This window comes from Phaenicophaeus curvirostris, chromosome 2 (assembly GCF_032191515.1).
Source record: "Phaenicophaeus curvirostris isolate KB17595 chromosome 2, BPBGC_Pcur_1.0, whole genome shotgun sequence".
Lineage (NCBI taxonomy): Eukaryota > Metazoa > Chordata > Aves > Cuculiformes > Cuculidae > Phaenicophaeus > Phaenicophaeus curvirostris.
This window is the reverse complement of record NC_091393.1, coordinates 43,711,665-43,736,441: the sequence shown is the minus strand read 5'-3', so window position 1 is coordinate 43,736,441 and position 24,777 is coordinate 43,711,665. Positions and strand designations below refer to the sequence as shown.

The following is a 24,777-nucleotide window of genomic DNA, read 5'->3' as shown; positions in this document are numbered from 1 at the left end:
AATACTCCAACCTGGAAGGAGAGAAAAATCAAAAGCAGCTTTGAAATGTTACTAGCTGTAAAGAGTATCCAGGTTATCCAGGTACCAAGGTATTTCACTGATTTAGGACACCTTCAGCTCATTACTCTCTAAATACTTCTGCAAAGACGGAAAAGAATCAGGATACATTGTGACACAGGAAGATGATTTTATCTGGCTAAATTGTAGTATAAACTTCCAAAACAGCAAGGCAGAGTATGTTAGAAACCTTTGCACTGTGCCTTAGTACTTTTCTTGAACTAATTAGTTAGACAGTCATTAACTTCAAAAGCACATCACACATCATAATATTTAGTAGCAGATTTGGCCATTTTTTATTGCTATAAAAACCTGTAAGATCCACAGGTCACTTGTAATTTTTATTTTCAAGAAAAGAAAAACAAGAAAGCTGCAAACAGAAGCCCTGCCAATATTTAAACAAGGAGAAATGTGACCAAAGTAGTGGAAACCAGAAACCACGTACACATAGTCGTGTGAAGGTGCTGGCATACAGAAAGAGGTCTCCAAAGCATGTTCTGCCTCTTTTTAAACCAAGGAGAATTCTTGCATGGGTTCCCAAGGGACTAAAAGAGCAGCAGCTACTCCCAAGGACTGTATTACTTGAGAATGATACCCTGAGCAGCTCTGTCTGTGAAATTCTGCAGATGATCAAGGTGGGATCCCGTTCTTTAAATCTTACCTGCAAGCACAAGCAGGTTTGCACAAACACTAATCCAATCCTCCTTCCACTACTTAACCCAGATCCATTTATTCTTCCTAAGTAAACGCTCTTTGGGCATTTCCATATTTATTCACTTTATGTCCAAAAGACAGGCAGACAAAGCTCTGCTGCACTATTTTTTTGATGCATGAATACTGCACCTGAACACTGCACAAGTCTCTAGGAGAAGCACGCAGTTTTAATCAGTCAGAAGCAGTGTTGGTATCTGCCTTTGATGCTACAGGATTAAAGCAGGAAGCAAAAGGGACTGATCAGCCTCAGAGGGATTAAGCCCACTCACTCCCAAAAAAGTACCCTAACCACCAGTTCATAGGGTATGCTGGGCAAGAGCATTCCTCATTCTCCCTCTTGAAATTAAGCCACAGAGCAGCTTAGCATACAAGAACTGTGGAGACAGCCAGAGAAAAGACAATAGGAATGTGATTGTAAGCTAGTGGTTAGGGCACTAATCTTGGAGGGAGAGGGTTGAAAGGCCTAGCCCATTCTCCCAGATCTATTCTGGATTTTATTTAACCCACAACTAGTCCGGTGAGAAACTGAAGGGAATGCATACCAATCCCAAGAAGTAGGGTTTAACCCCCAGCTTTCTCCCTTCACAGGCAAGTAACTAACCAGCTAAAGCAAACATCTCTTGCTGCTGTTTCCTGCAGGTCACCTTCAACAGAAGGAAGACCTATTCTCAAGTGGGATGCACCTGTGAGATGAAGAGAGAAGTTTGCTCCCTGTCCAGCTGACCAGACCCAGCATTCAAGGTAAACAACTGCCCGCTGTGACTACTGTTATGTGCAAGGAGAATATTTTGGTCTCCTCTCCCATTAAGTACCTGTCCTCAAAAGAATGTGTGGAGACAAGGCAACTGAGTGAAGACTAGCACCCAGTATTTCCCAATGTTATCCTATATTCTTAGTGAAAAAGGCAGGTACTTAAATTAAATGACCTGACTTACTGTAAGAGATGGCACTGCTCATAAAACTGGCACTGAATGGGATGAGGAGGCTAAGCAGATGAATACAACTAATGCTGGTTTGTGCATATGTGTGAAGAAACATGACCATCTTTCAGTCTAATGATTTCTTAGGTAATGTCAGTAGAAGTTAAAACACATATGCAACAGACGCAGTGTAATGATCCAGCCAGACTGCTATAAGCTCATGGTTTCTGCTGATACAAACCAGATGTTGGTGAGATCTGAGTTTCTGAGTTTGCATAACTCCTCGGAGCATCGTTTTAGAATAAACACAAAAGGCATCTTTTCTCACAGCTCTCACAACTCTCTTTTCTCTCACATCAGACTTACCTCAGCTGAACAGGTTATTTATTGTCCGGTGGGAAATGTCAATTGCACAGGATCATTTGAAAACTTGGACAGAGGAGAGGAAAGAAAATCACTGTGAAATTTTCCAGGCAAAACTGCATTTTTACCCTTCATTTGATCTATAGATACATTGAGATTTTTAAGCAGAACAGAGAAAAACCTTACACTATTCGACAGAGAAAGATAAATGTAAATTTAATGTAAGGCTCATTGAAAACTGACTTAGAATTTTAGTCAAAGAATAATATCATTCTCTCACACTTGATTTATTTACTGGATGAAGAACAGGTGCCTGGAGAAGTACTTCAGAGACAGTGTACCCAGAAAAAAGAGATCAACATCTGTCCTGTTCCACCTGTGTGAGATAGTACACAACAACAAAAATGGGATTTCAACACCATCTAGATCAAGTCTGCATGATTTCCCAGTTAGCATTGGGAAAAGTCCCTTGAGTTATGTCATCACAAATGTAGTATTACTGATGCAGTTCAAGAAAAGGAAGGTTCAAAATTTTAGCTTGCTGCCTTGATCTTTCATCCCACTTGGCAAATCTACCCCTAAGAGTCTACCTAAAGCTATTCCATGGGAGTTAAAAGCCAACAAGCAGGAGGAAGCATGATCCCCACAGTGCCGCTGAGGGCAGCATAAACAAGGTGTCTCCAAGGTCTATCCACTCTTAACTCTTTGCCACTGAGAAGCATAAATAAACACTGAATTCTATGTACTATTATGTGGTGCTTGCCATTACTCTTTCAATATCCTAGTCCCAAAAGCTCTATGAGGAAGAACAGGAGAGAGTAGGACACTTCCCGTGCCAATTTCCCTACTTCAGGTTAGTTGCCCCAAATTCACTTTGCCTGCCAGATGTCTGCAGTCTGTGTCTCTGTCTCACAATTGGGAAAAGTGACCTTTCCTGACGGAAAATCGCTTTGAACATGGAAATAGTGGGAAGAGACAGAAGACACAATGATGTGGCATGGCAAGGTCTCTGACCAAAATAGCCTAAATTGCGCTTATAAAATGGACCAAAATAACTTAAGCTGCACTTATAAAACAAACAAAAGTTGCAGAACAGAAAGAACTTATGGGTGACCTATCACAAATTTTCATCTTGGAGAAATAGTACTCTTTTTTAACTATTCCTCACATTACTGAGAAAATTTGTTGTTCTTCAATGCATCTACATTTAAAAATTTGCACAGATGTTTAGTGCAGTGCTCTGCAATAATACACTGCTCCCTAGCTGATCAAAAGTACATGAAGGAGTTGGTAGAAACTACTTTATTGGTTTCATTTGAAATGATCACTAGCACCAAAAAGATTGTAGGAATTGTATCTGACCACTCTGCAGTTATCTCTTAACATGTAAAGTTTGAGCGTGCAGCTAGCTGTTCATGAAAGTAAAATTAATTTTATGAACAGAAAACCCATTCACATAAACACTGCAAAATCTTTTTTGGTTGGTTGGTTGGCTGTTTTTTACATGAAACAGCTCTCACCCCATCTCCTACATCTATTTATTCCAGAGAGAAGGGAAGATTTAAAGTAGCCTACTAGAAGTAAATAGGGAAGAGGCCACTTTCAGACCGGGAGGTGCAAAAGCATGCAGCAAGGCAGATTTATAAATCGCTGGCTTACGATGCCATGGAGCAATGGAAGACTCCGCCAGAAGTAGATGTGAAAGAGATGATGTTTCCAGTGCTGCAGGTGTTTAATCCATTCGATGAGTAAGTAATAGTAAAATCAGTCTGCTGGATGTAGTGAGCCTGCAGGGATATATGCCCTTCTTTTATTAGGATCAGAAAAGAGGAATCCTGAAACTCCCTCTCTTTGTGACTTGGGGTCACAATCTGGAAGAGATTGAGAACCACTGTGATAAAGAACCTCAGTTTCTGTCACTGATCAATCCAACACCTTTCCTGAGTGGCAGAAGAGGTGATAGCCCATCTATTCTGCCCATAGATCACTGATAGTAGTCCAGCAGGCTCACTGATCAGCCATGCATCTGAGTAGTATTCAAAATGAGACGAAATAATTAGCTCCAGCTGAAGATTTCAAACATATATCTAACTAAAGCACCTCTTGCTTTAAAAAATGTCCTCCTTCTGTCAATGTTGTAAAGGTTCTGCTTGACAGGTCTGGTCCCCCTGGTCTCTCTATGTCTGCCAGCCCTGGTACTGCCAGATACTCTGTGATCGTTCTCATTTATTAGCTGGAGGCTGACAAGTCCATTGAATTCCACTCAGCAATAAAGCATGTAAGAAGCAACGCTGTCTTCTGCTTCTGGCATTACTCACTTGCAGTGCTTAAGTGCTTTGCTGGAGCAAAATAAGCCACTTAGCAGCATCCAGGATCTGGCACTGCAACCCTGGAGACTGCAGTCACACACCTAGTGCGCTACACAGAGCTGCATTCAGTGTGATGAAAATGTGATGAATATTCACAGAAAAGTAGGTAAAGCACAAAAGATTTGAAAGAAGATGATGAGAAGGAGACTTACACTGGTGTAATCTTTAAAGCAAACAAAGAAAACCTTCGAACCAGATGTTTTAAGAGATCTTACACTACACAGAATACACTAAAAGGGAATAGTCCTGGTTTGACAAGACACAGGACATGCTGGAAGAGTCTAGCTCACTGAGATGACAACTTTAGGCTAAACATCAGAAGTTAACTATAAAATCAGTTGGACAGAATGTCAGACTCTCAAAAGAAACCACAAGATCTGCAGCTATGCAAAAACCAGTAAGGTAGCAAGGACATGAACCAGGGCACGGTCCCACAAGCGTAAAGGACCCTTTTCTGGATCACCCAGGTTGGTGTTATATTTTTCCCTATCCATTGATAGACCAAGATTATGTCTGTTAAAGCCAATGGGAACTTTGCCACTGACTTCCAAGGGAGCAGCAGCCCTATGATTTGGCTGTGTACAATTTATATTGAAAAGTCTATGAATCACATCATTCTGCCCTTGGCAGCTGAGAGATGAAGACAGCAGGGTACGAAAAGAGCAGCTCGAGCAAATGGAAATACTTTTTCAATTAAACTTTTTTTTTTAAAGAAAGATACGCTGCATAACTTATTCCTTTTTCCTCCTGTTCTGTTACTAATAACTGTCTGGTGTGACTTAAGTTGACTGCTAACATCTTGTTTACTTTGCACTATCTACAGGTTTGATCCTGTGAGATTTATTCACCATGGGTAAAATTCATTCCTATGCAGAAAACGTTGTCTTGTTCAGGGGTAACTCAAGTCCTCAGTTAGCTCAGTTTTGACAGCTAATTTCGGCTTGGGCTAATGACACACCCTTGTGAACAGGGCACAAGAAAGCCTCTCAGCAGTAATTGCGTGATCTTCAGTGATGCCAGTGGAGCCAACTAATCATTCAGATTGGAAACAGACCTCTGCCCTTACACTGTCTCAGCATCATAAGCATCCAGCTGGTTTGAAACATATCACTGAATGTGTATGCTTGCACTATAGACCCTGTGTATTGAAGTACATTCTACAAAAAGAAGGCATCCTGAGAACACAACTGCAGTTACACAAAGAACCTTAATATGCAATATTTCCTGAAAGAAGGCAGGAAGGGCACAGCATAGTACCAGTGGGTAAAGACTGATATTTGGATGGCCTTGGCTCAACTCCAGGCTTCTTAAATGCCCAAGTACAAGTCATTAGGAAGGTGTCAATGTAGGTTAGTAGGCAGATGACCCTGATGATTCCACTAACACTATATTCAAAACTCAAAAAAAAAAACAAAACAAAAAACTCCAGACACCAGAAGGCTGGACGAAACAGGTCCTGACTGAGTATAAGGGAGTATAACTGGGTATGAGTGTGTCTGTCTGATCAGTTTGTGGAGAGGCGTTCCTCTCCACAAACTCAATGATGCTCAAGGCATTTGGGTGTTTGGCTCACACTGATTTCAGTGAGATTTTGGTGCATAAAACAGGAAGCATTTTGGAGGTCCTGGGCCTCAATGTCCTGATTGTAAAACAGAGATATTTACCTTTTCCCATGTTCCATACTGTCTGTTTCAATCTGTAAGACCTAAAACCTTTAGGGGACTTTCTTGCTTTGTGTGTGTGCAATGTTTAGCAAAGCAAGGCTGCAGCCCCTGCAAATGCTGTGTAAACACAAAAGATACATATTATTAGTAAAACCAGAATATAGATTTTTATTTTAAATCAATATTGACCTTGAAATAAAATTTCCCTAAGATTCAGAAGCAGTAGCTTGCTAGCTTCAGCTAAGTACCACAAAATTACTCCAAATGTAGCTATTTGGTTTGACTCAAATTCACTACAAAGTACTTTTTCTGAAGTGTTTTTATAGAGGCAAAATACTACTCCTGCCTCTTTCTCCCACTTTCTGCCACTTTCTCCCATAGCACTGTGACCTTGTCGTTGCATAGTAAATTAATGGAAGTATTAAAATAACTCTTCCTCTTGTTAGAAAAGTATCACAGCCATAGCAAGTTTTAACCTGAGTGAAACCCGTGGATCCATAGCTGAACCAAGAGAATGTGAGACAAAACACAGAGTGCAGCAATAGCTAACAACCTATTTGGTAAATATGTATTTGTTGTATTTTTCTTTTATGAAGCCATCAAGTCATGAAGGGAAGATTAAAAATCTTTCACTCTGTAAATCATTTTATCCACAAGGTCTTCTTCATGTGTGTTACACGTGTCTCCTGGTAGTTTTCCTATTTAGTATCCGTAATCTATGTTCTCTTTCAATAACCCCCATAATCCATTGCTACTGCACGGAGCAAAGTTCAGAAGCTTTGCAAGCCAAGACATTTTTAAGTGATTTATATAGTAAAATAGAATTTCCTCTGCCCACTTGCAAAAGCTGAAGCATTTCTGCGATTATAGTTCGCTTCTTAAAGTTTCCATTAATATAGAGTTTTTTATTTAAAAAAGCAGGACATTAAAGGGATTCATATGTGTCTGCTACTTAAATCTTCAACAGGTCTCACAGTTTGCCACTCAGAACAAATCTGATTTCTTTTGAATTGATCTGCCTGCTACACGCAATAGATTTAGCTGCAAATTGCTTTGGTATACTGTAAACAAACAGAATATAGGAAAGGAAAATATCAATTACACATGCAAAATTTTCCTAATAACATCGCCACATACTTTTTTTATCATAGAATGAAGCAGCAATCTGTTCATTTTCATCAGCAATATCAGACATACTTTTAACAGCTATTAAAATCACTTCTTGAGAATCAAATAAGGGCGATCAAATGCAAAAAAAAAAAAAAGAGAGAGAAAAAACCAAAACTCTCCTCACACAAAAACATTCCTTTAACTTCTTCAGTCTAGACATGGAGTAGCAAGATATTGGCAAACTTTTTCATGTCCCGTTGCCTGCTCCCTGAGCCATGCTGACCCTTGTTAACGGAAAAGAACCTCAAATTAATCAAAAGAATATGTATCAGAGAATATTCCATTTAGAACAAAAGGAAAAATTATTAGCAATGTTATAAAATTGCAGCTGGTAACTTAAATGTCTGCAAGGATTGCAGACAAAGAAGCAATGCTAAAATCTCTAAATTAAACACAAATAAAAGGCCTTATGGAAAATTAAGAGAAGTGCCCTACAGTTAAAATAAAACCTATGGAATAGGATGTGAAGGAACTAGCAAAAGCAGCAACCATGGAAGAAAAATTATTACAGGGTACATAAACATTAGTTAGAGGAATATCATGGCCTTCTTCCATCTTGGAAGGCTGTTATGTTACTAAAAGGCAGCAGTAAAAGATCAGAGCATTGTTAATCAGCGTGAAGGGAGAAGATCAGCCAAGAACAGCAAAAAATAAATATATTTTTAATGGCTATTAAAAATCGCAGGTCTTCTGGCCAAGCAGGGAGTCTGAGATGTCTGATTACCTCACTGTAGCAGGAGACATAGTAATTGAATTTACCCTTTGGTGCTTGCACAGAGGAGGCCAGTTTCAGCAGCACCTGAGGTATGCAGAAACAGACTGCATTAGGAAGCCCAGACAGCTGCCTTGTCTGCCCTCTTGGTGTTGGCTTTGGGAGGCAATGGCTTCATCTGTTTGCACAGAGCAGCTGAGTAACCCCAAAATGTTGTGGCACTGAACCACCATTCATAACAATAGCTTAAACCCACAAAGCCTGTATTCCACCTGTGTTTGATATAGTAGGTAGCATTTCTTACAAGATATAGAATTTCTTACACAATACTTATGGAGCAAATGCCATGCTTAGATGTTTCCAGCTGGAGCTGGACCTTTCAAGGCATGTGGGCAGTAGAAAACACTGGAAATTTTAACTGCTGGGAAGACTGTTGGTAGAATTCAGTGAATGAGCAATATAAAAAGCAATACATTGGTGTTTCAGTATCTCTGAGCCTTGAAGATCAATGATGTACCTACTAGAGGAGTGGGACATGGAGTCATCATGCTAAATAAAATATTATCTAAATCCTGCTTTCCTGGAGGAGGGTCTCTCTGATGCAGTTTTGATATCCCCTGTCATCTTTCAGCAGCTGCCAGACATCTCTCCAATGAAAATTCAAGATAGACTTACACCCAAACACAATCTTGCTAAACATTTTTGGCAGGAGGGCATGCAAAATTAGATCAGACGGCTAGCACAAAGGTATTGGGTGTTGCTCACATACTAAAGAGACTTGTTCTGCACATTACGGCTTTCCTCACTCACTTTCTAATGAAGAGGTGGATTCATCTTTCACAGCTGTTTCTGAAGTCAAACAGAGTTAAAAGGCTTATTTCATAGGAATAGTCAATAAAAATAATGAAGCACCTTACACCACATACCAGCTACTTCTTTAATGAGACTTATCACTGTGCTCATGACAGTGATCGTGGCGTTGCACAGAGCTGATGACACCCTACTCCCGGGAAACTGAAGACTGAAAAATAAAAAGCATCTGAAACATGATACTTCTGGTTAATCACATGCCAACAAACTGTCACCCTTGGGTCATTTAATATGCAATTCCAAAGCAGATGTTCTTTTCCTAATGCTATTTACAGATCTCTCAAACTGCAAATACAATTCCTTTTGTTGGTCAGACTTTTTCCCAGCTGAAATATAACACTAATACAAGTCTGGGTGTTATTTTAGGATGTCTCTAATCTTTTTATTTTTATCTTCCACTGCTTGTTAAAGTTTCTCTGGCGCCCATCTAAACATATGTGGGAAATACAAGTGGATTTACATTTCAATAAGAAACTTTCATTGATTGTTTTTCTTCTGAATGAAATCTTTCTTCCTATTTTCATGTTTTCATGAGAAGAAATCCAGTTTTCTTCTGCAAGTCTTTATTATTGTTCGTTCCTTTCTGACACCTTTCAATTACCTTTTATGGTTTTACTGGTTTGCAGAAAGGAAGAAGGATCCCTTTAGTCATCTCGTGTTTTGGCCATTCATTCTTACCACAATCTCAGAATTATATTTGATAATATATTGTGATGTTTGTCACTCAGGTAGCAAACTACTGAGACAGTTTTGGATTTTTAAAACTTTACTTGTTGTTCAAGTGTAATATTCAGATGTAGTGACTGTGTTGATCTATGTGAAGTGCAACATACTCTAACCAAAGGCAGTTCAAGAAAGCAGCATTTAATATCCATGGTACATTTCCACTGGGGTTCAGTTTCTGGATCCAAAACTGAACCAAAGCCAAGAATAATGCTCCATTTATTTCCATGGCTTTATTACTCATTTAGATTAAAAAGAAAGAAAAAGAAATCACAGAAGTGCTTTAAATCTCGCAAGTTTAACAGTCTCAGAACTGTAGAGAATGATCCTACAGGTTCAATTTCAGGAACTGGAGCTTTAATTTTCAAATACTTGCAATTTACTTTTGGCAGTGCCCTTAAAATGGTCCAAACTAGCATTTTACTCAATTATTTTACCTTATTTTTTAACATAAATTAATATAAAGTGTGGGCCAAATGCTCTTGCCTGTAATAAACAGTGTGATCACATAATGTTAAAATCAGAATAAATCTTTTCAGGAACAAGGCATTATGGTAATGTCTGTTAGATGTCATACAGGCTAAAAGGATGGGCTACATATAATATTGCTTTATTTCATAGCACCAGTAACAAGCCACTCTTTGACAGTTCTAATTTCAATTCATTTCAATGAATTCTCAAATCTAGTCCTATACAAAGCTACAAAATTCACAGCATGAGACTAGAAATCTTTCAGAAGTGGACTTTACCATCTGTTTTCTAGGTCCTCATCAAGTCAGGGATTTTTAATAGTATCCCAGGACCTGTACTTCCACTGCTGATCATAGCTAGAAGAGTAAAGAAATTTTAGAAGTGCTTCAGCATCATACTGCTTTATTTAGCTTCAGTTCTGGAAATAACTTAAATTTTGCAGACAGAGGCACAGGGGAGTCAGTCATGCCTGACTAGTTCATCTGTCTGTGGTCTGTATAACCTGACTCCAGTGCTTAATAAAAGCAAGTATCTTACATGTCCTGTTAAAGGTGACTTAATGCAAAATCTTATTACTTTCTTTCTGCTCTGGCTCCTGTCATCCCTCCTCTTCAGGATGAAGGCTAAGATTGTACATCCTTCTGCGTTCTATGTTCACCGGCAACTTTGAAAATGTAGTACAGATCTTGTTTGTATAGAGAGAAGTCTAGGTATCCTGATAATACAAGACTGCAAAAAAAATTGCCCACAAGAGGAGGTGAATAGGAAAACTAGATATTTTTCTTATTCTTTTTCTCCTTTTTTTTTCTTCTGCAAAAGGCTAACTGCACACATAGAAGGACAGACAACCAAGCTAAACTTCCAGAGTCAAAAAGCAAAGAAACTTCTGGGGAATCCTGTTTGAGACAGGAGTGAACACAGAGCTCTCATGTACTTTTGATGACAGCACTCTGTCTGCTTCTTCACATTTCTTTATTTGCTATGATCTGAAAACAGAGACAAGATTTCAAGGTTTTCACTTCATGAAGATATGACAGAAAATTTAAAAAGAAAATAAACCTTTTCCTTCTTGCTATTCTTCTTTTAAAGGCTTTCACCCAATTCATTCTGATTGTTTGACTCTCATAAATTAGGGACAAAATCTACCACACCTAGTAAATTATTGCACCACTGCTAGTCAAGTCAAGCCAATTTACAGAAGTCCAGATCTTAATCCCCTGTTGCCTTTGGGTATGTCTTCTGCAGTAAGTAATTTCCCCAAACTCTTTAAACACTTTGGAGTGTTAGGATATTTTTGCACTCTGTTAATGAGATTAGCTTTATTAGATTTATCTAAAGTTTCAAAAGATAATTTAATTTTTAATGACTAAAGCAATAAATTTTAGGAGGGTCTTTAAAAAAAAAATAAAAATCCTAATAATTTTGCCAGCACTGTAAAGTGAAAAAGAAGCAGTCAGAACTGGGAAAAAAATTCAATGTGGATGAGGCAGGTTATGACTGGGAAATATGGAAATGTCCAACTGCACAATGACTTTAAAAAATACGTGCTTTACAGAGTGCAGGGTACTATATCACCATTTATACTTGTAAAAACAGTCTCCTTTTATCTCTCTAGGCTGTGGAACATCTGGTAAGCAGCTTCCACTCTGCATTCTTTGTTGCCCACTAAAACTTTAAGGTTTGAGGAAAACCCATTACCCAACTTGCTCCTAAAAGGTAAATATTTTAAGAGATCCACCAAAATGTCTGAAGATAATTCACTTATTTATGGACATGCTATTAACTTCATAGTTCAAGCCAGTTCTCCTCAAAGGTTCTGCATCTGATGGTGGGAAACCTGTTTTTCATGGCAGATGGATGGGAGGAAGAACAGCCATTCTCAGAAGGACCACTTTTAACAACTTTTGAGAACAGAGCCATACAGTGCAACTCAATCAGATGGAGAAAGCAGTTCTGAAGCCTGGGCTTCTCACAAATATTTCCACTATGACTGTCTTTGGAGGGGAATTTTCTCATAACTATCTCCTTTCTAGCTCTTTTTATTTCGCTCTCTCACATTATAAAACTCAACACACAAATTCTAAAACCTTTCCTCTTTAATCTGCTACATCAGTGCCCCTCCCATGACCATCAGGATGGTCATGGTCTTCCCCACTTCCTTGAGCTGGTGCTGCTTCCATTGGCTTTTCTCTGGTCATACCTATGGGTGACACCAGGAGAGCTATGGAGCAACCATTGACTGAGCTTGTAGGTCAGATTCGAAGGCTCTCCTTTGGAGCTATGCCTGATAAAAAGTGGAGGACACAGGAGTGCAAAAATATTATCTATCCTGTTCGAAATCAAACCTACAGACTTAGTGCAGCTCAAACATAACACCCAAATATTTTTATGTTCCCTTTGCTCCAGAGCAGCTACTTTTGAAACACCCGTATCTCTACGTGGTTTAACATTTGCCCAGCTTACTCTCAGCTCACAAAGGGTAGCTGAATTCCATGAGATAGCAGGAGAAAGAGACAGCTCTGCAGCAACTCTTCTCTCCGGGCTCCTGATGTCATTTGGTCTCAGTTCTCACCATGCTCAGCATGATCTGAGCTCAGGGACCTATCAGGGAGTTGAGCAGCACGACACTCAGACCTGCCTGTCCCCAGCCCTTCCAGAGGAGCCATATCAAGGTCCATATAAGGGATCTCAAAGGATTTGAGCTCTTCCCTCTCCCTAGACCCCTGGGTCTGCCTTCATACTAGAGAGAATTTCTAGTGATATCTGACAAAAAGCTATAATGGTGTGGATGCTCTGACAGGAAAATATCTGAGATGATAACCATTCAGTTTTGTGTTAGGAGCCTGAGCAGGATAGGCCAAATAACACCACGGCCCTGAGGATGAAAGGCATTGGAGTTACATCACTTCTAGACATTGCAAAAGGACACTGAAGCATGAATTGAAAAGGATTGCTTCAAATTAGCATTGAAAACATATGTACAGGTCCTAAATTGAGCTCTTATGACTCGTACTATTTGTTATACTGGCACTTCCCGCCCCTGGCTTTGTTTAATCTTACCCAGATGTGCAGCACTACCGAGCCCCAGACATACGGCCCGCACATTTAATGTTCCACCCCAGGCCTGCAAACTGTCCAACAGGTGGGATCACTGAAGAGCAATATATCCTGGTGGTATCAAATGAAGATCAGGAAAGAGATGCTCTGGGTCAACAGGAAGATGCGAGGCAGGGGAAGGAAGTTTTACTTGTTTTAACAACTAAGTGGCAGGATTCTCCGGGGGAAGCCCATGATGCCAAAGGGAAGATACAACCTTCTCCCATGACCTCCCTTCATTCCTCTACCCCCATCACAACTGTCTCCTCCTTTCTGACTTTGAAGAGGAGAAAGGAAGAAGTTCAGTCTCTTGTTCTTCTCATGAAACAAAACTCTCCCTCTCCCTCCTGCCCTATGCTGTGGATGAAAAGAGAGGATGAACCCACAACATCCCCTCCCCTGGGGCTTCCAGGCAGGGTAAGAAGGCACTGCTGGCATGGGTTTCATTGTTTAACTTTAGGCACACAGAATTGCATATTTGTCCTTAGCTTTTAGCCTGTTTCTTTTTAAGAGAACATGCTGGATAAAAGTCTTTGCTTAGGGCAAAAAAAGACACTGGACTTTGTGTTTCATTCAACTTATTAGTCCAAGCTGACATGTAGCATAATTGTAATTGTGCCAGCTATCTGGTTAAATGGCCACCTTGCTCCAGTCTTACGACTGTTTCTCTTCAAAGTAGCTTGTAGCCATACAGAAAGGGTATGAGTTTTAACGCTTGGAGTAGACAAGGAAAATTATTACTGTGAAGTTCACAGATTTTGGTATTTAAAGGGTGGGTGTTTTTAATTGGCCTGTGCTGCTCTTAAAAAGTTCTCCTTTGCTATTATCCCTTCTAAATGATGTATCAGAATCCAAACATGAAAAAAACCCCCAAAAAAAATTCAGCACAGAATGGGAGCAGCAGCAAAACACTAACAGAGAAGTAACAATCTACCTGAAAGAAACAACCAAAACATCAAGCATCAAAAAGTGAAATGCAGCTAAAAAAATGAAGTATTAGCTTAAGTTTAGCCTGCAACACTCCTACAGACCTAGAAAAAGGACTTTTGGACTGTTAGCATAGCTGCTAGGAAAGTGGCAGGTCCTTCGCAAGTGTAGCTGGGACACTCTGCCTCCTTCAGGAGCTAGGGTGGAGCTGGCTTCTCCGCAGTACTCATCTCCCTTCCTGGATTTCCAGGAGACCACTCTGTGAATGCCAGTGGTAGTTTTCAGGCATCTCTCTATTTACAGACCCCCTAAAATGTTACACAGGAGAGGCAGAGTACATGATACTGCCTTAAAATCTATTGCCACTAGGCTTTATTTAATTAGTTACCATTTACTGGCCTTTTCAAAGTATAGAATCATAGAATCATAGAATAACCAGGTTGGAAGAGACCCACCGGATCATCGAGTCCAACAATTCCTATCAAACACTAAACCATGCCCCTTAGCACCTCGTCCACCTGTGCCTTAAACACCTCCAGGGAAGGTGAATCAACCACCTCCCTGGGCAGCCTGTTCCAGTTCCCAATGACCCTTTCTGTGAAGAATTTTTTCCTAATGTCCAGCCTAAATCTCCCCTGGAGTAGTCCATAGACAGTTCAGAGGTGGAAAAGCACCACCCTCGGACCCCCACTTGTGGCAGAAAAGGAAAGCAGAGGCAGTGCCAAAGCTGAGCACATGCATCCATCGCAAGCAAAAATCCTGGATGAGCAAAGGTTCACAGAATTGTCCTTCGAGAACATGATGCCCCTCCCACGAAGGTGTTTAGGACTGTCCTAGGAGCTTAATTGGCTGCTTTTATGCCGGGAGACACTGTCTTAGGAAGATCAACAAGATGGTAGAGTCTATCAGAAATGCCAGAAAATGCCACACAGGGAGCCCTGTTCCTTTTAGTACCAGACTTATATGAGGTCAGAGGCTGAAAAAACTTATTCAATAAATTTGCTTTCTTCTGATGACAGAAACATGGCCAATTCTGGTCTACTTCAGCCGCTACTGAAACAGGAGAGATGTCATAAACTGCACATACAAGGGATAACAAAGCACCCAGAAAATATAATCAAGAAATGGTACACTGGTCTTGAATTCAATAAAAGTTAATTCACTATTTTCAGAGAAAGCAGCCCTCCTCAAAGCATAAGTGTCTTGCCAAGTGCCCACAAGTATGGTCTGATGAGGCTAGAGAGGCTTTGTGATTTCAGGATTAGACCCTTTGGGAATGAATGAAATAGAAGGTTATGTTATGCTGATAATATTCTTCTGTACATTTCAGTCTCCATAATGCTTTGGATGTAGAATGTTTAATTTAATTAGAGATAGAACAAGAAGGCCATGTTATGGTTTTGGTTTTGAAGAATTACATTAGTCAGATTGTGATTTGCACAATCCAAATCAGGGATGGTTTAAATCCAGGTTCCATTTTTAGCCAAACCACCAAAGTCCATAGGGGATAGAGGGTCCAGATAAAAGGGTTTGAGTTCAGTCTTATGTCTATAATGGACAAACTGGAGTGGTTTGTGTTTGAATTTTGCAAAACCTCATCACTCGGGTTTTGGTTTTGCAAAAACAAAAGCAACTTGGGGTTGGTTTGGATGTCATTCCATTTTATCTGAATCTTTAAATTTGATGGAGTGGATGGGTTTGGTTAAAGGCTCCATTTATGCCTTATCTCCAGGTTTAACAGCATTGCTGTTTTTTCCTGTGATTTTTCAGAAGAAAAAGAGCCAAAAAAAAAGAGAAAAAGTAGATTATGAAGTCAGTTTAGGACTTAGTTTTTCAAGATGCTAAGCAATTCTGCATTTTATCAAGCTAACAAAGCTGCCAGCACCTTTACAAGATGTGGAGGGCACACAGTATTTTGTAGAGGACAGTAAACCACTGGCACTTTCCAGGTCACGTCCTTAACTGACAGAGCTATCATCGTGCCTCTGAAGTTAAATAGCCAAGGATCAGCTTCACTGAACCAAATTTCACTGCTGTAAGAAGCATGCAAGTCCCATTCATGAAGTTAGTCAACTTGGACAGAAGTAATTGGAACCCTACAATGTCAGAGATTTAGAAATTCAGATGACTTTTGAAACTGAGAATTCATATTCTCTGAGCTGAAAGGTTAACACTATCCAGCACAGGACATGTGTTGGGAATGATTAGAAAAAGAACATTTGATTCATAGTTATGAAGCAACTCATTTAAACAATCCTATTCATGGGGTAATTCAATAATGATTTATTATTCTTTCTTTTTCTTCCCCTGGCTCTGTGCTGATTTTTGTCAAATGCAAATAAAGCCAGTTGGTGACATTTTCAGAAATCGGTCCTAGTTGTGTCTTCTAGAACAATTTTCCCTCCCCTTTTTTCATTGCTGTATATTCAGCAAATGAAAAAATAAGGTATATATAAAAATATATATTTATATAAATATAGACATTGTCTGTGCTCTTAAGAATCAGACTCAAGTTGTTGAATTTATGTATTCTTTAATTTGGAGCAGAGCATACACCAGTACAAGGTACATCAAAGGTATCTTCTTTGCTCAAATCAACATTGGATCAGTTCTGTAGTCAACAATCATGCGTCTGTACAGTGCTATTGGATAAATTAATGAGAATACAGTAATGAAAGGTAAAATATTTCTGTTGTCTTCTTACTAGCATTTGATCACTAGATCCCTCTACCTATACTGCTACATCCAAACCCTTCTTTCACAATCAAGCCTTGCCTCAATAGTCCCAAAATGACTGCTTCTTCTCCAGATTTCAAGACTTGATGATTAGTGTATGGACTACGTAGTAGAGCTGGGCCAGCAGAGAAATCTACCCTCCATAGCTTCCTGCCCAACCTCCTGAACGCATCCAGGTTTCTGAAATGCCAAGGCGTGTAAAGTAGCACTCTGGAAGACAGAGCAATTGGAGCCATCTGTGTTCATTGTCTTATTATTCATTCTTGGTCACTGTTAATGACTAGGTAATACATTAATTAAGCTTATTGTAAGTTGTCTTATCCATTTTCTGACTTCTCTGGGTCTCTGCTGTTTATGTCTTCTTTTCTTCTTTTCTTCTTTGTTTTGTCTTTTCCTTCCCGTCTTTGATATTTTCTTTTTCTTTTTCTCAACTAAATTCAGACTACGTGCTTTTCCCTCTATCTCTTACCACAGCTCTTTTCTCTCTTCCCATCCATATACCTATACCCTGAGTATCAAGTGTCTTTCTCACCCCCTTCACATTGACTCATGACCATTACAATGTCGTATAATGATGGCAGCAAGTTACTCTAAGGAGTTACATGCCCCCTCACAGGCAAATCAAGGGTTGTGTCTCCCAAACCTTCCGTATTGCTTCACACACTGCAATTATCCCTACAATCCTCAGCTGTGTGCTGGCAAAGCTTTTCACTTAAAACTCTCCTGAGTACAGTTTCAAAGACTAGAAAGCAGTAGTATGCTTTTACATTTTGTACACACATCTAGAAATGTGTCTGAAACAGAAACATAACCTTATGACTTTTCTGAGTGCAAAATAGCATCTTACGTTGCAGATGAAAGCTCTACAAATACCTTGGCTTTGCTATGGATACACTTCTACCACATGTGTACTTAGGCTCTGAACTGCAGCTTTGAGAGTAACAGGTTATTAGGCACCCCACGAACTTTAGCCTGAGACCCTACAATTCCTGTTGATGTTGCCTTCAAATACACAGGCAGCCTCATAGTGCCTTTCTGAATGGGGCATTGCCTGTTTTCAAATCCTTTATTGTTATCTGCACTGTGGAATGAGGTCCGGAGGGGAAGGAGATTAACTCAAAAGGGCTGCTCTGGCTGTCCTGTGGTCAGCTTCTGCTCCAGCAGTTATTCTCTTATCAGGGAAAAATGGACTGTTTTCCTGGCAGTATGTGGTTGCCCATTGTCTTCAGGCCCTAGACCTTATTCCTTTCCTGCCAAAAGGAGGTTAAGAGCTAATTTTAATTGGGAGAGAAGGGGGATCGAAAATATCAGACAACTTCCAATATATCTTTCTCAAAGAGAGGAGATAAATAACATTGGGCTATGATAACACTAAACGTCTCTCCCATTTAACATTGTGAGAACTGAAGAAACTCTTGTGAGATACTACTCAATCTCAGTTCAGAGACAGGAGCTTGAAACCTTTTAGTCATGTGTGTGCTGGGGATGTAACAGTAGCCTGTCTCACTGAGCAAGAAGAGGATGCTGACGAATGCCAAGCAATGTGCGCTAGTGGGGATGGAAAAGTGGGAGGTCAAGGCTGGGGGGACCATTGTTTTAAAACAGAAAATAGAGATACCTTGCAGGGCGGGAAATACTCCTTCATAATTCCCAGAACAGACCTGATGGATACATATTCTGGCATAACTGATTTTAAAAGGTTGAATACTAAACTGAATTTTTCCTATTCCCTACCTCAACCTCATCCAGACTTCCAATAGCATTCTAGGCTCCCTGTTGGGTAGACCCAGGGAAAAAAAACAAAAGGGTGGCTAAGCAGCAAAAGCTTCTTCTTACAGACAGAAAAATAAAAAGTCAGAAGTTGGGAGATGCCCAAGATTGCCTAAGACCAGAAATAAATCCCAGGTTTCAGGGTTCTTTCTCTGTACCCTGAATATGATTTCACCTTTCCAGAAATTACATGGAATTAATGTGAGTGGGAAAGTGATAGTGGCAGGAAGGGCACTGTATTTCCCTATGCAAAAAAACCATTTTGCTCCCATCAAAGTTATAAGGGATATTTGAGAGATTTTTTTGGGAAAAAAGTTGAACAGAGCTTTAAGATGGAGGGGCGTTAGTTTGGCAAATTTTGTCACAATGAGTTGTGGGAATTATTTTTTCTGTCTTTACTAAGGAAATGAAATGCAAACAACTCTCCTTTATAACTCATTTGAGATTTTTAAGCATTGAGAACTCAAGAATTTCATTACTAACATTCCCATGGCAACCGTAACTTGTCTATACGGCACATGTATATGGCACCATAAAATCTAACACTCCAAACAGTAATAGAAAAATTTCTGAACAATACTTTTGTACCGTGGCAGTTATAGCAGAAATTAAAATGCTGATTTCCATCATATATGTTGTATCAAAATGTCAGCCAGAAGGCTGAACTAATATTGGATAGGTTTTACTTAACTGTAAAGCACTTTTCAACGTCCTGGGAGAAGTTCGCTTAATCTCTGTATCACCATTCAGCCCTCTCCAACTTCACCCATCAAGGATGCGTTGTCTTTGGCTATGCCCACTGCCATAAGCCATGAGATGAGAACAGCTGCAGATTTGTTGCATGCATGGGAAGATGTAAAAGGCCAGTTGTGCACCCCAGGGATTCATCGCTGGCTCCATTTTACAGGGTCACATTGGTGCAGAGCAAAGAACAGGCCAAAACCAGAGGTGGCACCAGTCACACCAGTGAACTCTTCACTCCAGCCTGCAGACCGGAGTTAGATTATTCTACTACTTGAAAACTGAACCTTCAGCCCTTGCCTCCCCAGGCTATGGGATGAATTCCTCTCTGTTATAGCCAAGTCCAGCATTCAGGGCAGTTCATCACAGTGCAAAGAGAACTTTGATGGTTTTTTCATGTGGCCTCAAGTTTATGCTTGGCCATAGAGCAGGGAGTCTTGCTCAGTGCATCTGCATTAAAATGTATGGTGTATAACGAGCAAGTCATTGTGATACTATCTTTCACCTTTTCAATTGCAGCTGAGCTTGTGAAAGCCAAGCTGAGCCTGGAAAAAGTTGGCTTTATCTTCGTATCTGTCCAAGAAGCACCATATGGCATCCACAGCCATAGAACCACTGTAAAGCTTGTCTTGGTGCCACCATCTACCATCTGGAGGCAGAACAACTGTATAAGGTGCTAGGATGCCCAACTACGTTTAATCAAGCAGGGATACTTGCAGGTAAGAGGAATGTGAACTGTGTATAGGTCCCAACCAGGCACAGAGGAGGACATGGTGCTGGAGCACACAACTAGCAGCAGTCAGGATGCCTACTTATCCTGCACACGTTCCTGCTTTTTTTCTTCTCCTTTCTGAAACATCTCTGTTCCCTTTTGTTCTTCTCTTCTCTCCGACACTGCTCTGATAATGGATTTTGCCAAGCATCTGGCTCACCTCTCTCCTCCAAAAGTGGTTCCCACCAGCTAAAATGGGCAGACAAGGGGCATGGTTTAGTGTTTGGTAGGAATGGTTGGACTCGATGATCCGGTGGGTCTCTTCCAACCTGGTTATTCTATGATTCTATGATTCTAAGCAGGACCCCACACAAAGCAAACCAAAGAGGTCTCTCTGTTTATGATGTGCTTCCTCATTCTGGTCTGCCACCAGAGAAGGGACCTGTGGATGGCGAGATTACTGCATGGGCCAAGCAGGACATGGGGGTGAAGAAGCTGGTAGTTTCAAGGGAAGCTGAGGATGTTGGCCAGGGAGCAAGTGAAAAGATGAAAATAAGGGAGACTCCAGCTTCAACTGTGTTTTTGGCAGCTGTGGGACTGTTATTGGCTCAGAGCATAGTACATGACTGGCACAAATAGCTGTTTGGAAGAACAAGGGAAAGAGAACGCTGTATATTTCACATACAATTTGACCCACTATAATCAAATTTGTTAATAATAACCAGTGAATAGCTCAGTGGTAATGAAATGATACAGAACATACTCTGTGGAAATTTCTAGACAGCACCGAAACTCTCATGCTGAGTTCTATAAAACACCGCCCTTTTAAAGAGCAAAGAAGCCATTTGAAAACCAGCCTTCCCATCCTCCCATCAGTCAGAGGCAGCAGATGGATTCAGTTATGAAAAAATCAATAGAACAAAGAAAGGAACTAAAACTAATCAGGTAGCTGAGCATTAATACATCCCAGCAACAGCATTGAGGCAGCGAAGGAAGAAATACTGCCAGTGAAGAGGAAAACGTCTGAGGGAGAAGAAGAGGGATTTGGGGGAGAGAGGAAGCAAAGCAGAGCTAGAGAACGACTCCCAGTCCTTGGGCTTCCTCAAGCAGCTCGGTTCAATGGCACCACACAGGCATAGTATAGCTCATACTGGGCAACAAGTTTAGCTAGCCCTGGCCATGAAACATGATTAGGCAGACTCCCCTAGCAAACCCTGACTTGCATTGTGCTGGACAGGCAGAAGACCTTGAGTCTGAAGGTACATCTACACACAGACACCTAGCAGGTATATTATGCTACTATGTGGGAAAAATTTAGGAAAAATGTCAGTATTTTCTCTGTGCATAAAAAAAAATAGCCACAAGATCCAAGTCTCAGCATGGGGACAAGTATCCAGGTCTGCCTGGTGCGATTCTGCTCTGCAGCTGGTCATTTTGCATTGCTTATCTCAAAGCCGCTGCACAGTTTTGTCAGCACAGTGCTGCTTCCTGACTAGTGCACTCCATGAATCTTATCTACTGCCAGTGCATCACGCAGAGAGGATTTTGTTTATATACAAACATGCACATATGACAAAGAGCTCCCCGGAGCTGTGCGCATTGTAAACCGTGCTTTAACCTTTTCCCTTTTCTGACTTTGATCAGCCTGCGAGATTTTTGTTGAGGACTTGCTACAAATGCAAAGTAGATTTCAGGCAGCATGATAAAGATAAAGCAGTGGGATACTAGCTGAACAAACAAACAAATAAACCCCAAACTACTTCTGAAAATTTAATTTTGCTGTCACATGGTTCTATTTTGGCTTCTGTTTGCAACATTTAATGATAACCACACTGGTGGCTGACTTTGAAAAGCCTGGCTGCAAATCCCCATATTTAACTTTGTTGTGTTCCTCCAGGTCATCCCATAACCCTCTTTTCTCTCCTTCAGATTTTCCCACATGGATCATTGCATTTGCAATCGTGATATTTAAAATCATAAACACGAAGTTGTTTGCCGGCCTGCCTTGGAAACACTGCAGCCCCTCCACCCATGTGCACGTCCATCCACTCTCCTGTTCCACTCAAGTCACTCCTGAAGCTGCAGGCCAGTTGTCCTGGGGGATGGTCAGGGGAGACAGTGCCCTGCCCAAGGGAAGGGTTCCCCCTTAGCACAGCTCAGTGAGTGCACACGTAAGCAGGGCCCCAGAGATGCCCCAATCCCAAGACAGGTCTCAATGCCTGCTCAGCCATGGGATACAAACCATAGCTAATTAGGCTCATTCATTCCAGCCTGTAGGGAATCAGTTGTTTTTAAAGGGAACTACGTAGATCCTGGTCCCACACAGAGCAGCTGTGGCCCCAGATGGGGTCATTTAGGGTGTCAGTAGGGACACGATTGCAGTTCACAAACATGTCCCAGAATGACCCAAATGGAGAAAAGGGCTGTAGAAAAGCCCGTTCCCCCTCCCAGGGCAGATCTATCCCGCCAGAAAATTCCTTGGCAAGACAGAGGAAGCTGAGATCCCTCCCTCTGGCTTAATTTATCCTTTTTATTGTTCTTGACTTGTGTTTTTGTTGCATTTCAAAGTCCTGGTCAGAAATTAGTTAAGCTCATTACACACTGTAGTGTGAAAATAAAAGTGAAAGTTCCTTCCCCATTTATTTCTCTGTCACTTCTTTGTGAGATGTGTTTTCTGATTTGCTGTCTTCCCTTCTGTTGTTAGGTTTTTTTGTACAATAACATCCTCAAAAGTTTCCAAAACTGCACTTAAATATAAACAGCAAACTAGACATACCCAAACACAACTGTCCTTATGCCTTCAAATAAATTTGCAGTTAGAAACTGAACTTGGAGAGGTAACTTGCACTTACCTGTAAATTTTACATTACACATCTGAAAACAGAGTGATTGCCCAGCTTTCTACAAATTGTTTGTCTTTAAATCTCAAGTCATGCAATGAAAATGAAGAATTTAGGAGAAAAAGGGAAAACTGGACCAACGTTTTGCTATGTGCTCCGCAGTGATCACTCTGTCAGCCAAAAGGTCTGGCTTCCAGTTGAGGAATCTGACCAACAAGGAGTTATATCACTAACAGCGATATTTCTTCCAGGGTAAAACGTTGGCATAAAAAGCCTTACAGCTCACACTTTAAAACAGTAAGAGAAGGACAGGTACCAGAGAATGGGTTTTTCTAAATCTCTGCTATATTCCTAGCCCTTGCACAACAATCATATCCTGAAAGGGGTGGATTTTCTGACTTTCTCGGACCTGATTGATTCAGATCAGAATGGTTATTTGGTTTTCAAGAATGAGTTATTGTTCCCATGTGCAGCGATTTTTATATGGCCAACAAAGCTTTGTGATGTTTCTAGCATATGGCATGAGTGCATTTACTTGACAGCTCACTTTATATTTAGTCCAGAAGCTTGGATTGGAAGTGGGAAAACACAAGCAGTGATTAGAAACGACTTAGCTCTCACCTGGCTCTTCTCATTGACTCCCTGGGTGGCTAGAGCACTAGGCTAGAGCAATTTTTGAAAACAGCCTCTGAGCAGGATTGCCAAGTTTCTGGATAGCGTGAGACACTGTAGGCCTTTTCCTCACGTTGCAGATGGTTGTAAAAAACATTTTTTTTTTTTCTCCTGAAGTGTTCACCTAAAAGCTTAACCACCTAAAAGTTACTGGACACAAATTTCTGTATCAGTTTCCCCACTTCTAAACGTGGTGTGCTAGTATTAACCTGCTTCATGGAGAGAGAACCGGTTATTTTAAATTTAAACATCCTTTGATATTCACTTTGAATTAGTTTGTATTCGGTGTCTCTTATTTCTATACAGAATTAAAGTCAGGTTGAATTGGGATGTACATCTGCTATGTAGCATAAGGAGACCTTCCTTTAGTGGCAATCCAGAACACTGTGATTTCAGTCTGGTTTTAATGGCGATTGATTGAAGTGTTTACTGCAAGTCCAACAAGCCCCAGCTGCAAGACTCCCTGTGCAAATGTGCAGATTGGCTGTTGCCACTTATGCCGAGTGGCCTTCATACAGGATTTCTGGACAGCTGGCAGAACGGGAGCTCGATATCCAGCCAAACAAAGTAACAAGACAGTAGGGAATTGCTAAAATCTGTGATCTACCACCAAAACTTATAGAGTCAGCAGGGGTAAAATAACCCGTGATTGTATTTGAAAAAAGAAATTCCTGCAGCATAAGCTGTCTCTAAATAAAGCCACATTCTGGTGATTTCTTCCGATATCTTTTATTTGCACGAATCACAGGCATTCACTATTTTCGACTATTCTTGCTCTGCTCTCTCTGGAGAAAATGTCAGGGTTATGATAGGGCTGACCAGCTTCCTTACAACAAAGCGTTAAGTGTCCAGCATGAGAGCATTTCAGAAAAAATGTGTCATAAAACCAATCAGCAACTCACAGGTAAACAGCCACATGGAAACACTGGCTGCTCTCAAGTACCTCAGGCACTCCCCTAGGCTTTCTGCTCTAGGTCCTCATCTGTCAGTGCTTGGATGCAGAGGATTTTACTGTGTTTTCAGCATTGTCATCCTGTGCTCCAAATGGGAGGGGCTCATGTCTCCTTATGGGCCATTGTGCTGTGCTCTGCTCCTTGACTGGGATTTTTGGTGGGCTTGTGACAAACGAAAGTCACTCCCCTCATCTGTGTCATCACACAAATTATATTCCACTGAGAAGATATTAAAGCAAATTTAAGCAGTAAACCTCTAAATGGAATATAGAGGCGTGAAGGTAATGTATAATGTAT

The 24,777-nt window shown here is 40.6% G+C and overlaps 1 long non-coding RNA gene across 2 annotated transcripts; it reads left to right on the top strand.

The window, feature by feature from the left end:
- The first annotated feature begins 1,454 nt into the window (after positions 1 to 1,454).
- LOC138717893 (uncharacterized) lies at positions 1,455 to 22,641 on the top strand. Of its 2 annotated transcripts, XR_011336978.1 has the most exons (4): positions 1,455 to 1,512; positions 6,534 to 6,647; positions 11,649 to 11,749; positions 21,945 to 22,641. It is a non-coding gene; the product is annotated as an uncharacterized lncRNA (long non-coding RNA). The 2 variants fall into 2 exon arrangements; XR_011336977.1 differs by lacking the exons at positions 1,455 to 1,512; positions 6,534 to 6,647 and adding an exon at positions 9,476 to 9,715.
- The last annotated feature ends 2,136 nt before the right edge of the window (positions 22,642 to 24,777 follow it).